The 9,995-nt window shown below is 51.1% G+C and overlaps 39 non-coding genes across 39 annotated transcripts; all 39 read right to left on the bottom strand.

Moving 5' to 3' along the window:
- Window positions 1–137: 137 nt before the first annotated feature.
- LOC111474983 lies at window positions 138–256 on the bottom strand. Its single transcript, XR_002716261.1, has one exon. It is a non-coding gene; the product is annotated as a 5S ribosomal RNA (ribosomal RNA).
- Window positions 257–391: 135 nt separating this feature from the next.
- Window positions 392–510, bottom strand: LOC111474955. The gene has a single exon (XR_002716235.1). It is a non-coding gene; the product is annotated as a 5S ribosomal RNA (ribosomal RNA).
- Window positions 511–645: 135 nt separating this feature from the next.
- Window positions 646–764, bottom strand: LOC111474975. The gene has a single exon (XR_002716254.1). It is a non-coding gene; the product is annotated as a 5S ribosomal RNA (ribosomal RNA).
- Window positions 765–897: 133 nt separating this feature from the next.
- On the bottom strand, window positions 898–1,016 carry LOC111474970. Its single transcript, XR_002716249.1, has one exon. It is a non-coding gene; the product is annotated as a 5S ribosomal RNA (ribosomal RNA).
- Window positions 1,017–1,149: 133 nt separating this feature from the next.
- Window positions 1,150–1,268, bottom strand: LOC111474984. Its single transcript, XR_002716262.1, has one exon. It is a non-coding gene; the product is annotated as a 5S ribosomal RNA (ribosomal RNA).
- A 133-nt stretch (window positions 1,269–1,401) lies between these two features.
- LOC111474993 lies at window positions 1,402–1,520 on the bottom strand. The gene has a single exon (XR_002716271.1). It is a non-coding gene; the product is annotated as a 5S ribosomal RNA (ribosomal RNA).
- Window positions 1,521–1,655: 135 nt separating this feature from the next.
- LOC111474991 lies at window positions 1,656–1,774 on the bottom strand. Its single transcript, XR_002716269.1, has one exon. It is a non-coding gene; the product is annotated as a 5S ribosomal RNA (ribosomal RNA).
- A 133-nt stretch (window positions 1,775–1,907) lies between these two features.
- Window positions 1,908–2,026, bottom strand: LOC111474967. Its single transcript, XR_002716246.1, has one exon. It is a non-coding gene; the product is annotated as a 5S ribosomal RNA (ribosomal RNA).
- A 133-nt stretch (window positions 2,027–2,159) lies between these two features.
- Window positions 2,160–2,278, bottom strand: LOC111474979. Its single transcript, XR_002716257.1, has one exon. It is a non-coding gene; the product is annotated as a 5S ribosomal RNA (ribosomal RNA).
- A 133-nt stretch (window positions 2,279–2,411) lies between these two features.
- Window positions 2,412–2,530, bottom strand: LOC111474990. Its single transcript, XR_002716268.1, has one exon. It is a non-coding gene; the product is annotated as a 5S ribosomal RNA (ribosomal RNA).
- A 133-nt stretch (window positions 2,531–2,663) lies between these two features.
- On the bottom strand, window positions 2,664–2,782 carry LOC111474995. Its single transcript, XR_002716273.1, has one exon. It is a non-coding gene; the product is annotated as a 5S ribosomal RNA (ribosomal RNA).
- Window positions 2,783–2,915: 133 nt separating this feature from the next.
- Window positions 2,916–3,034, bottom strand: LOC111474956. Its single transcript, XR_002716236.1, has one exon. It is a non-coding gene; the product is annotated as a 5S ribosomal RNA (ribosomal RNA).
- A 133-nt stretch (window positions 3,035–3,167) lies between these two features.
- On the bottom strand, window positions 3,168–3,286 carry LOC111474957. Its single transcript, XR_002716237.1, has one exon. It is a non-coding gene; the product is annotated as a 5S ribosomal RNA (ribosomal RNA).
- A 133-nt stretch (window positions 3,287–3,419) lies between these two features.
- On the bottom strand, window positions 3,420–3,538 carry LOC111474958. Its single transcript, XR_002716238.1, has one exon. It is a non-coding gene; the product is annotated as a 5S ribosomal RNA (ribosomal RNA).
- Window positions 3,539–3,671: 133 nt separating this feature from the next.
- LOC111474959 lies at window positions 3,672–3,790 on the bottom strand. Its single transcript, XR_002716239.1, has one exon. It is a non-coding gene; the product is annotated as a 5S ribosomal RNA (ribosomal RNA).
- A 133-nt stretch (window positions 3,791–3,923) lies between these two features.
- LOC111474960 lies at window positions 3,924–4,042 on the bottom strand. The gene has a single exon (XR_002716240.1). It is a non-coding gene; the product is annotated as a 5S ribosomal RNA (ribosomal RNA).
- A 133-nt stretch (window positions 4,043–4,175) lies between these two features.
- LOC111474962 lies at window positions 4,176–4,294 on the bottom strand. Its single transcript, XR_002716241.1, has one exon. It is a non-coding gene; the product is annotated as a 5S ribosomal RNA (ribosomal RNA).
- Window positions 4,295–4,427: 133 nt separating this feature from the next.
- Window positions 4,428–4,546, bottom strand: LOC111474963. The gene has a single exon (XR_002716242.1). It is a non-coding gene; the product is annotated as a 5S ribosomal RNA (ribosomal RNA).
- Window positions 4,547–4,679: 133 nt separating this feature from the next.
- LOC111474980 lies at window positions 4,680–4,798 on the bottom strand. The gene has a single exon (XR_002716258.1). It is a non-coding gene; the product is annotated as a 5S ribosomal RNA (ribosomal RNA).
- Window positions 4,799–4,931: 133 nt separating this feature from the next.
- On the bottom strand, window positions 4,932–5,050 carry LOC111474964. The gene has a single exon (XR_002716243.1). It is a non-coding gene; the product is annotated as a 5S ribosomal RNA (ribosomal RNA).
- Window positions 5,051–5,183: 133 nt separating this feature from the next.
- Window positions 5,184–5,302, bottom strand: LOC111474981. Its single transcript, XR_002716259.1, has one exon. It is a non-coding gene; the product is annotated as a 5S ribosomal RNA (ribosomal RNA).
- A 133-nt stretch (window positions 5,303–5,435) lies between these two features.
- Window positions 5,436–5,554, bottom strand: LOC111474994. The gene has a single exon (XR_002716272.1). It is a non-coding gene; the product is annotated as a 5S ribosomal RNA (ribosomal RNA).
- A 133-nt stretch (window positions 5,555–5,687) lies between these two features.
- On the bottom strand, window positions 5,688–5,806 carry LOC111474965. Its single transcript, XR_002716244.1, has one exon. It is a non-coding gene; the product is annotated as a 5S ribosomal RNA (ribosomal RNA).
- Window positions 5,807–5,941: 135 nt separating this feature from the next.
- On the bottom strand, window positions 5,942–6,060 carry LOC111474985. Its single transcript, XR_002716263.1, has one exon. It is a non-coding gene; the product is annotated as a 5S ribosomal RNA (ribosomal RNA).
- A 132-nt stretch (window positions 6,061–6,192) lies between these two features.
- Window positions 6,193–6,311, bottom strand: LOC111474987. Its single transcript, XR_002716265.1, has one exon. It is a non-coding gene; the product is annotated as a 5S ribosomal RNA (ribosomal RNA).
- Window positions 6,312–6,444: 133 nt separating this feature from the next.
- Window positions 6,445–6,563, bottom strand: LOC111474978. The gene has a single exon (XR_002716256.1). It is a non-coding gene; the product is annotated as a 5S ribosomal RNA (ribosomal RNA).
- Window positions 6,564–6,719: 156 nt separating this feature from the next.
- On the bottom strand, window positions 6,720–6,838 carry LOC111474966. Its single transcript, XR_002716245.1, has one exon. It is a non-coding gene; the product is annotated as a 5S ribosomal RNA (ribosomal RNA).
- Window positions 6,839–6,971: 133 nt separating this feature from the next.
- LOC111474982 lies at window positions 6,972–7,090 on the bottom strand. Its single transcript, XR_002716260.1, has one exon. It is a non-coding gene; the product is annotated as a 5S ribosomal RNA (ribosomal RNA).
- A 166-nt stretch (window positions 7,091–7,256) lies between these two features.
- Window positions 7,257–7,375, bottom strand: LOC111474974. The gene has a single exon (XR_002716253.1). It is a non-coding gene; the product is annotated as a 5S ribosomal RNA (ribosomal RNA).
- A 133-nt stretch (window positions 7,376–7,508) lies between these two features.
- LOC111474973 lies at window positions 7,509–7,627 on the bottom strand. The gene has a single exon (XR_002716252.1). It is a non-coding gene; the product is annotated as a 5S ribosomal RNA (ribosomal RNA).
- A 133-nt stretch (window positions 7,628–7,760) lies between these two features.
- LOC111474992 lies at window positions 7,761–7,879 on the bottom strand. Its single transcript, XR_002716270.1, has one exon. It is a non-coding gene; the product is annotated as a 5S ribosomal RNA (ribosomal RNA).
- Window positions 7,880–8,012: 133 nt separating this feature from the next.
- On the bottom strand, window positions 8,013–8,131 carry LOC111474971. The gene has a single exon (XR_002716250.1). It is a non-coding gene; the product is annotated as a 5S ribosomal RNA (ribosomal RNA).
- Window positions 8,132–8,266: 135 nt separating this feature from the next.
- LOC111474972 lies at window positions 8,267–8,385 on the bottom strand. The gene has a single exon (XR_002716251.1). It is a non-coding gene; the product is annotated as a 5S ribosomal RNA (ribosomal RNA).
- A 133-nt stretch (window positions 8,386–8,518) lies between these two features.
- On the bottom strand, window positions 8,519–8,637 carry LOC111474986. The gene has a single exon (XR_002716264.1). It is a non-coding gene; the product is annotated as a 5S ribosomal RNA (ribosomal RNA).
- Window positions 8,638–8,770: 133 nt separating this feature from the next.
- LOC111474988 lies at window positions 8,771–8,889 on the bottom strand. The gene has a single exon (XR_002716266.1). It is a non-coding gene; the product is annotated as a 5S ribosomal RNA (ribosomal RNA).
- A 133-nt stretch (window positions 8,890–9,022) lies between these two features.
- Window positions 9,023–9,141, bottom strand: LOC111474968. The gene has a single exon (XR_002716247.1). It is a non-coding gene; the product is annotated as a 5S ribosomal RNA (ribosomal RNA).
- A 133-nt stretch (window positions 9,142–9,274) lies between these two features.
- Window positions 9,275–9,393, bottom strand: LOC111474969. Its single transcript, XR_002716248.1, has one exon. It is a non-coding gene; the product is annotated as a 5S ribosomal RNA (ribosomal RNA).
- A 133-nt stretch (window positions 9,394–9,526) lies between these two features.
- Window positions 9,527–9,645, bottom strand: LOC111474976. Its single transcript, XR_002716255.1, has one exon. It is a non-coding gene; the product is annotated as a 5S ribosomal RNA (ribosomal RNA).
- A 133-nt stretch (window positions 9,646–9,778) lies between these two features.
- Window positions 9,779–9,897, bottom strand: LOC111474989. Its single transcript, XR_002716267.1, has one exon. It is a non-coding gene; the product is annotated as a 5S ribosomal RNA (ribosomal RNA).
- Between the last annotated feature and the right edge of the window lie 98 nt (window positions 9,898–9,995).

The following is a 9,995-nucleotide window of genomic DNA, read 5'->3' on the forward strand; positions in this document are numbered from 1 at the left end:
ACCCGACATGCCATGCGCACAAAATCGGATTTAACGCATGCGGGGCGGCATGATCGAAACGCGATGGGCGTGAGCGGGGGAGGTTCTCATTTGTAGAGAAAGGAAGAAAAGAACTGGGAGTAATTGAAAGAAAAAAAGGGGTGCAACACGAGGACTTCCCAAGTGATCACCCAACTTAGTATTACTCTCGCCCAAGCACGCTTCACTGCGGAGTTCTGATGGGATCCGGTGCATTAGTGCTGGTATGATCGCACCCGACATGCCATGCGCACAAAATCGGATTTAACGCATGCGGGGCGGCATGATCGAAACGCGATGGGCGTGAGCGGGGGAGGGGAGCTCATTTGTAGAGAAAGGAAGAAAAGAACTCGGAGAAATTGAAAGAAAAAAAGGGGTGCAACACGAGGACTTCCCAAGTGGTCACCCAACTTAGTACTACTCTCGCCCAAGCACGCTTAACTGCGGAGTTCTGATGGGATCCGGTGCATTAGTGCTGGTATGATCGCACCCGACGTGCCATGCGCACAAAATCGAATTTAACGCATGCGGGGCGGCATGATCGAAACGCGATGGGCGTGAGCGGGGGAGGGGAGCTCATTTGTAGAGAAAGGAAGAAAAGAACTCGGAGAAATTGAAAGAAAAAAAGGGGTGCAACACGAGGACTTCCCAAGTGGTCACCCAACTTAGTACTACTCTCGCCCAAGCACGCTTAACTACGGAGTTCTGATGGGATCCGGTGCATTAGTGCTGGTATGATCGGACCCGACATGCCATGCGCACAAAATCGGATTTAACGCATGCGGGGCGGCATGATCGAAACGCGATGGGCGTGAGCGGGGGAGGTTCTCATTTGTAGAGAAAGGAAGAAAAGAACTGGGAGAAATTGAAAGAAAAAAAGGGGTGCAACACGAGGACTTCCCAAGTGGTCACCCAAGTTAGTACTACTCTCGCCCAAGCACTCTTAACTGCGGAGTTCTGATGGGATCCGGTGCATTAGTGCTGGTATGATCGCACCCGACATGCCATACGCACAAAATCGGATTTAACGCATGCGGGGCGGCATGATCGAAACGCGATGGGCGTGAGCGGGGGAGGTTCTCATTTGTAGAGAAAGGAAGAAAAGAACTCGGAGAAATTGAAAGAAAAAAAGGGGTGCATCACGAGGACTTCCCAAGTGGTCACCCAACTTAGTACTACTCTCGCCCAAGCACGCTTAACGGAGGAGTTCTGATGAGATCCTGTGCATTAGTGCTGGTATGATCGCACCCGACATGCCATGCACACAAAATCGGATTTAACGCATGCGGGGCGGCATGATCGAAACGCGATGGGCGTGAGCGGGGGAGGTTCTCATTTGTAGAGAAAGGAAGAAAAGAACTGGGAGAAATTGAAAGAAAAAAAGGGGTGCAACACGAGGACTTCCCAAGTGCTCACCCAACTTAGTACTACTCTCGCCCATGCACGCTTAACGGAGGAGTTCTGATGGGATCCAGTGCATTAGTGATGGTATGATCGCACCCGACATGCCATGCGCACAAAATCGAATTTAACGCATGCGGGGCGGCATGATCGAAACGCGATGGGCGTGAGCGGGGGAGGTTCTCATTTGTAGAGAAAGGAAGAAAAGAACTCGGAGAAATTGAAAGAAAAAAAGGGGTGTGCAACACGAGGACTTCCCAAGTGGTCACCCAAGTTGGTACTACTCTCGCCCAAGGACGCTTAACTGCGGAGTTCTGATGGGATCCGATGCATTAGTGCTAGTATGATCGCACCCGACATGCCATGCGCACAAAATCGGATTTAACGCATGCGGGGCGGCATGATCGAAACGCGATGGGCGTGAGCGGGGGAGGTTCTCATTTGTAGAGAAAGGAAGAAAAGAACTGGGAGAAATTGAAAGAAAAAAAGGGGTGCAACACGAGGACTTCCCAAGTGGTCACCCAACTTAGTACTACTCTCGCCCAAGCACGCTTAACTGCGGAGTTCTGATGGGATCCGGTGCATTAGTGCTGGTATGATCGCACCCGACATGCCATGCGCACAAAATCGGATTTAACGCATGCGGGGCGGCATGATCGAAACGCGATGGGCGTGAGCGGGGGAGGTTCTCATTTGTAGAGAAAGGAAGAAAAGAACTGGGAGAAATTGAAAGAAAAAAAGGGGTGCAACACGAGGACTTCCCAAGTGGTCACCCAACTTAGTACTACTCTCGCCCAAGCACGCTTAACTGCGGAGTTCTGATGGGATCCGGTGCATTAGTGCTGGTATGATCGCACCCGACATGCCATGCGCACAAAATCGGATTTAACGCATGCGGGGCGGCATGATCGAAACGCGATGGGCGTGAGCGGGGGAGGTTCTCATTTGTAGAGAAAGGAAGAAAAGAACTGGGAGAAATTGAAAGAAAAAAAGGGGTGCAACACGAGGACTTCCCAAGTGGTCACCCAACTTAGTACTACTCTCGCCCAAGCACGCTTAACTGCGGAGTTCTGATGGGATCCGGTGCATTAGTGCTGGTATGATCGCACCCGACATGCCATGCGCACAAAATCGGATTTAACGCATGCGGGGCGGCATGATCGAAACGCGATGGGCGTGAGCGGGGGAGGTTCTCATTTGTAGAGAAAGGAAGAAAAGAACTGGGAGAAATTGAAAGAAAAAAAGGGGTGCAACACGAGGACTTCCCAAGTGGTCACCCAACTTAGTACTACTCTCGCCCAAGCACGCTTAACTGCGGAGTTCTGATGGGATCCGGTGCATTAGTGCTGGTATGATCGCACCCGACATGCCATGCGCACAAAATCGGATTTAACGCATGCGGGGCGGCATGATCGAAACGCGATGGGCGTGAGCGGGGGAGGTTCTCATTTGTAGAGAAAGGAAGAAAAGAACTGGGAGAAATTGAAAGAAAAAAAGGGGTGCAACACGAGGACTTCCCAAGTGGTCACCCAACTTAGTACTACTCTCGCCCAAGCACGCTTAACTGCGGAGTTCTGATGGGATCCGGTGCATTAGTGCTGGTATGATCGCACCCGACATGCCATGCGCACAAAATCGGATTTAACGCATGCGGGGCGGCATGATCGAAACGCGATGGGCGTGAGCGGGGGAGGTTCTCATTTGTAGAGAAAGGAAGAAAAGAACTGGGAGAAATTGAAAGAAAAAAAGGGGTGCAACACGAGGACTTCCCAAGTGGTCACCCAACTTAGTACTACTCTCGCCCAAGCACGCTTAACTGCGGAGTTCTGATGGGATCCGGTGCATTAGTGCTGGTATGATCGCACCCGACATGCCATGCGCACAAAATCGGATTTAACGCATGCGGGGCGGCATGATCGAAACGCGATGGGCGTGAGCGGGGGAGGTTCTCATTTGTAGAGAAAGGAAGAAAAGAACTGGGAGAAATTGAAAGAAAAAAAGGGGTGCAACACGAGGACTTCCCAAGTGGTCACCCAACTTAGTACTACTCTCGCCCAAGCACGCTTAACTGCGGAGTTCTGATGGGATCCGGTGCATTAGTGCTGGTATGATCGCACCCGACATGCCATGCGCACAAAATCGGATTTAACGCATGCGGGGCGGCATGATCGAAACGCGATGGGCGTGAGCGGGGGAGGTTCTCATTTGTAGAGAAAGGAAGAAAAGAACTGGGAGAAATTGAAAGAAAAAAAGGGGTGCAACACGAGGACTTCCCAAGTGGTCACCCAACTTAGTACTACTCTCGCCCAAGCACGCTTAACTGCGGAGTTCTGATGGGATCCGGTGCATTAGTGCTGGTATGATCGCACCCGACATGCCATGCGCACAAAATCGGATTTAACGCATGCGGGGCGGCATGATCGAAACGCGATGGGCGTGAGCGGGGGAGGTTCTCATTTGTAGAGAAAGGAAGAAAAGAACTGGGAGAAATTGAAAGAAAAAAAGGGGTGCAACACGAGGACTTCCCAAGTGGTCACCCAACTTAGTACTACTCTCGCCCAAGCACGCTTAACTGCGGAGTTCTGATGGGATCCGGTGCATTAGTGCTGGTATGATCGCACCCGACATGCCATGCGCACAAAATCGGATTTAACGCATGCGGGGCGGCATGATCGAAACGCGATGGGCGTGAGCGGGGGAGGTTCTCATTTGTAGAGAAAGGAAGAAAAGAACTGGGAGAAATTGAAAGAAAAAAAGGGGTGCAACACGAGGACTTCCCAAGTGGTCACCCAACTTAGTACTACTCTCGCCCAAGCACGCTTAACTGCGGAGTTCTGATGGGATCCGGTGCATTAGTGCTGGTATGATCGCACCCGACATGCCATGCGCACAAAATCGGATTTAACGCATGCGGGGCGGCATGATCGAAACGCGATGGGCGTGAGCGGGGGAGGTTCTCATTTGTAGAGAAAGGAAGAAAAGAACTGGGAGAAATTGAAAGAAAAAAAGGGGTGCAACACGAGGACTTCCCAAGTGGTCACCCAACTTAGTACTACTCTCGCCCAAGCACGCTTAACTGCGGAGTTCTGATGGGATCCGGTGCATTAGTGCTGGTATGATCGCACCCGACATGCCATGCGCACAAAATCGGATTTAACGCATGCGGGGCGGCATGATCGAAACGCGATGGGCGTGAGCGGGGGAGGTTCTCATTTGTAGAGAAAGGAAAAAAGAACTCGGAGAAATTGAAAGAAAAAAAAGGGGTGCAACACGAGGACTTCCCAAGTGGTCACCCAACTTAGTACTACTCTCGCCCAAGCACGCTTAACTGCGGAGTTCTGATGGGATCCAGTGCATTAGTGATGGTATGATCGCACCCGACATGCCATGCGCACAAAATCGGATTTAACGCATGCGAGGCGGCATGATCGAAACGCGATGGGCGTGAGCGGGGGAGGTTCTCATCTGTAGAGAAAGGAAGAAAAGAACTCGGAGAAATTGAAAGAAAAAAAGGGGTGCAACACGAGGACTTCCCAAGTGGTCACCCAACTTAGTACTACTCTCGCCCAAGCACGCTTAACTGCGGAGTTCTGATGGGATCCGGTGCATTAGTGCTGGTATGATCGCACCCGACATGCCATGCGCACAAAATCGGATTTAACGCATGCGGGGCGGCATGATCGAAACGCGATGGGCGTGAGCGGGGGAGGTTCTCATTTGTAGAGAAAGGAAGAAAAGAACTCGGAGAAATTGAAAGAAAAAAAGGGGTGCATCACGAGGACTTCCCAAGTGGTCACCCAACTTAGTACTACTCTCGCCCAAGCACGCTTAACGGAGGAGTTCTGATGGGATCCTGTGCATTAGTGCTGGTATGATCGCACCCGACATGCCATGCGCACAAAATCGGATTTAACGCATGCGGGGCGGCATGATCGAAACGCGATGGGCGTGAGCGGGGGAGGTTCTCATTTGTAGAGAAAGGAAGAAAAGAACTGGGAGAAATTGAAAGAAAAAAAGGGGTGCAACACGAGGACTTCCCAAGTGGTCACCCAACTTAGTACTACTCTTACCCAAGCACGCTTAACTGCGGAGTTCTGATAGGATCCTGTGAATTAGTGCTCGTATGATCGCACCCGACATGCCATGCGCACAAAATCGGATTAAACGCATGCGGGGCGGCATGATCGAAACGCGATGGGCGTGAGCGGGGGAGGTTCTCATTTGTAGAGAAAGGAAGAAAAGAACTGGGAGAAATTGAAAGAAAAAAAGGGGTGCAACACGAGGACTTCCCAAGTGGTCACCCAACTTAGTACTACTCTCGCCCAAGCACGCTTAACTGCGGAGTTCTGATGGGATCCGGTGCATTAGTGCTGGTATGATCGCACCCGACATGCCATGCGCACAAAATCGGATTTAACGCATGCGGGGCGGCATGATCGAAACGCGATGGGCGTGAGCGGGGGAGGTTCTCATTTGTAGAGAAAGGAAGGAAAGAACTCGGAGAAATTGAAAGAAAAAAAGGGGTGTGCAACACGAGGACTTCCCAAGTGGTCACCCAAGTTGGTACTACTCTCGCCCAAGGACGCTTAACTGCGGAGTTCTGATGGGATCCGGTGCATTAGTGCTGGTATGATCGCACCCGACATGCCATGCGCACAAAATCGGATTTAACGCATGCGGGGCGGCATGATCGAAACGCGATGGGCGTGAGCGGGGGAGGTTCTCATTTGTAGAGAAAGGAAGAAAAGAACTGGGAAAATTGAAAGAAAAAAAGGGGTGCAACACGAGGACTTCCCAAGTGGTCACCCAAGTTGGTACTACTCTCGCCCAAGGACGCTTAACTGCGGAGTTCTGATGGGATCCGGTGCATTAGTGCTTGTATGATCGCACCCGACATGCCATGCGCACAAAATCGGATTTAACGCATGCGGGGCGGCATGATCGAAACGCGATGGGCGTGAGCGGGGGAGGTTCTCATTTGTAGAGAAAGGAAGAAAAGAACTGGGAGAAATTGAAAGAAAAAAAGGGGTGCAACACGAGGACTTCCCAAGTGGTCACCCAACTTAGTACTACTCTCGCCCAAGCACACTTAACTACGGAGTTCTGATGGGATCCGATGCATTAGTGCTGGTATGATCGCACACGACATGCCATGCGCACAAAATCGGATTTAACGCATGCGGGGCGGCATGATCGAAACGCGATGGGCGTGAGCGGGGGAGGTTCTCATTTGTAGAGAAAGGAAGAAAAGAACTGGGAGAAATTGAAAGAAAAAAAGGAAGAAAATTGAAAGAATAAAAGGGGTGCAACACGAGGACTTCCCAAGTGGTCACCCAACTTAGTACTACTCTCGCCCAAGCACGCTTAACTGCGGAGTTCTGATGGGATCCGGTGCATTAGTGCTGGTATGATCGCACCCGACATGCCATGCGCATAAAATCGGATTTAACGCATGCGGGGGGGCATGATCGAAACGCGATGGGCGTGAGCGGGGGAGGTTCTCATTTGTAGAGAAAGGAAGAAAAGAACTGGGAGAAATTGAAAGAAAAAAAGGGGTGCAACACGAGGACTTCCCAAGTGGTCACCCAACTTAGTACTACTCTCGCCCAAGCACGGTTAACTGCGGAGTTCTGATGGGATCCGGTGCATTAGTGATGGTATGATCGCACCCGACATGCCATGCGCACAAAATCGGATTAAACGCATGCGGGGCGGCATGATTGAAACGCGATGGGCGTGAGCGGGGGAGGTTCTCATTTGTAGAGAAAGGAAGAAAAGAACTCAGAGAAATTGAAAGAAAAGGAAGAAAAGAACTCAGAGAAATTGAAAGAAAAAAAGGGGTGCAACACGAGGACTTCCCAAGTGGTCACCCAACTTAGTACTACTCTCGCCCAAGCACGCTTAACTGCGGAGTTCTGATGGGATCCGGTGCATTAGTGATGGTATGATCGCACCCGACATGCCATGCGCACAAAATCGGATTTAACGCATGCGGGGCGGCATGATCGAAACGCGATGGGCGTGAGCGGGGGAGGTTCTCATTTGTAGAGAAAGGAAGAAAAGAACTGGGATTAATTGAAAGAAAAAAAGGGGTGCAACACGAGGACTTCCCAAGTGGTCACCCAACTTAGTACTACTCCCGCCCAAGCACGCTTAGCTGCGAAGTTCTGATGGGATCCGGTGCATTAGTGCTGGTATGATCGCACCCGACATGCCATGCGCACAAAATCGGATTTAACGCATGCGGGGCGGCATGATCGAAACGCGATGGGCGTGAGCGGGGGAGGTTCTCATTTGTAGAGAAAGGAAGAAAAGAACTCGGAGAAATTGAAAGAAAAAAAGATGTGCAACACGAGGACTTCCCAAGTGGTCACCCAACTTAGTACTACTCTCGCCCAAGCACGCTTAACTGCGGAGTTCTGATGAGATCCTGTGCATTAGTGCTACTATGATCGCACCCAACATGCCATGCGCACAAAATCGGATTTAACGCATGCGGGGCGGCATGATCGAAACGCAATGGGCGTGAGCGGGGGAGGTTCTCATTTGTAGAGAAAGGAAGAAAAGAACTCGGAGAAATTGAAAGAAAAAAAGGGGTGCAACACGAGGACTTCCCAAGTGGTCACCCAACTTAGTACTACTCTCGCCCAAGCACGCTTATCTGCGGAGTTCTGATGGGATCCGGTGCATTAGTGCTGGTATGATCGCACCCGACATGCCATACGCACAAAATCGGATTTAACGCATGCGGGGCGGCGTGATCGAAACGCGATGGGCGTGAGCGGGGGAGGGGTTCTCATTTGTAGAGAAAGGAAGAAAAGAACTCGGAGAAATTGAAAGAAAAAAAGGGGTGCAACACGAGGACTTCCCAAGTGGTCACCCAACTTAGTACTACTCTCGCCCAAGCACGCTTAACTGCGGAGTTCTGATGGGATCCTGTGCATTAGTGCTGGTATGATCGCACCCGACATGCCATGCGCACAAAATCGGATTTAACGCATGCGGGGCGGCATGATCGAAACGCGATGGGCGTGAGCGGGGGAGGTTCTCATTTGTAGAGAAAGGAAGAAAAGAACTGGGAGAAATTGAAAGAAAAAAAGGGGTGCAACACGAGGACTTCCCAAGTGGTCACCAAACTTAGTACTACTCTCGCCCAAGCACGCTTAACTGCGGAGTTCTGATGGGATCCTGTGAATTAGTGCTGGTATGATCGCACCCGACATGCCATGCGCACAAAATCGGATTTAACGCATGCGGGGCGGCGTGATCGAAACGCGATGGGCGTGAGCGGGGGAGGTTCTCATTTGTAGAGAAAGGAAGAAAAGAACTCGGAGAAATTGAAAGAAAAAAAGGGGTGCAACACGAGGACTTCCCAAGTGATCACCCAACTTAGTACTACTCTTGCCCAAGCACGCTTAACAGCGGAGTTCTGATGGGATCCTGTGCATTAGTGCTGGTATGATCGCACCCGACATGCCATGCGCACAAAATCGGATTTAACGCATGCGGGGCGGCATGATCGAAACGCGATGGGCGTGAGCGGGGGAGGTTCTCATTTGTAGAGAAAGGAAGAAAAGAACTGGGAGAAATTGAAAGAAAAAAAGGGGTGCAACACGAGGACTTCCCAAGTGGTCACCCAACTTAGTACTACTCTCGCCCAAGCACGCTTAACTGCGGAGTTCTGATGGGATCCGGTGCATTAGTGCTGGTATGATCGCACCCGACATGCCATGCGCACAAAATCGGATTTAACGCATGCGGGGCGGCATGATCGAAACGCGATGGGCGTGAGCGGGGGAGGTTCTCATTTGTGGAGAAAGGAAGAAAAGAACTCGGAGAAATTGAAAGAAAAAAAGGGGTGCAACACGAGGACTTCCCAAGTGGTCACCCAACTTAGTACTACTCTCGCCCAAGCACGCTTAACTGCGGAGTTCTGATGGGATCCGGTGCATTAGTGCTGGTATGATCGCACCCGACATGCCATGCGCACAAAATCGGATTTAACGCATGCGGGGCGGCATGATCGAAACGCGATGGGCGTGAGCGGGGGAGGTTCTCATTTGTAGAGAAAGGAAGAAAAGAAGTGGGAGAAATTGAAAGAAAAAAAGGGGTGCAACACGAGGACTTCCCAAGTGATCACCCAAGTTAGTACTACTCTCGCCCAAGCACGCTTAACTGCGGAGTTCTGATGGGATCCGGTGCATTAGTGCTGGTATGATCGCACCCGACATGCCATACGCACAAAATCGGATTTAACGCATGCGGGGCGGCATGATCGAAACGCGATGGGCGTGATCGGGGGAGGTTCTCATTTGTAGAGAAAGGAAGAAAAGAACTCGGAGAAATTGAAAGAAAAAAAGGGGTGCATCACGAGGACTTCCCAAGTGGTCACCCAACTTAGTACTACTCTCGCCCAAGCACGCTTAACTGCGGAGTTCTGATGGGATCTAGTGCATTAGTGCTTGTATGATCGCACCCGACATGCCATGCGCACAAAATCGGATTTAACGCATGCGGGGCGGCATGATCGAAACGCGATGGGCGTGAGCGGGGGAGGTTCTCATTTGTAGAGAAAG

Source organism: Cucurbita maxima, unplaced genomic scaffold (genome assembly GCF_002738345.1).
Source record: "Cucurbita maxima cultivar Rimu unplaced genomic scaffold, Cmax_1.0 Cma_Scf00880, whole genome shotgun sequence".
Taxonomy (NCBI): Eukaryota; Viridiplantae; Streptophyta; class Magnoliopsida; order Cucurbitales; family Cucurbitaceae; genus Cucurbita; species Cucurbita maxima.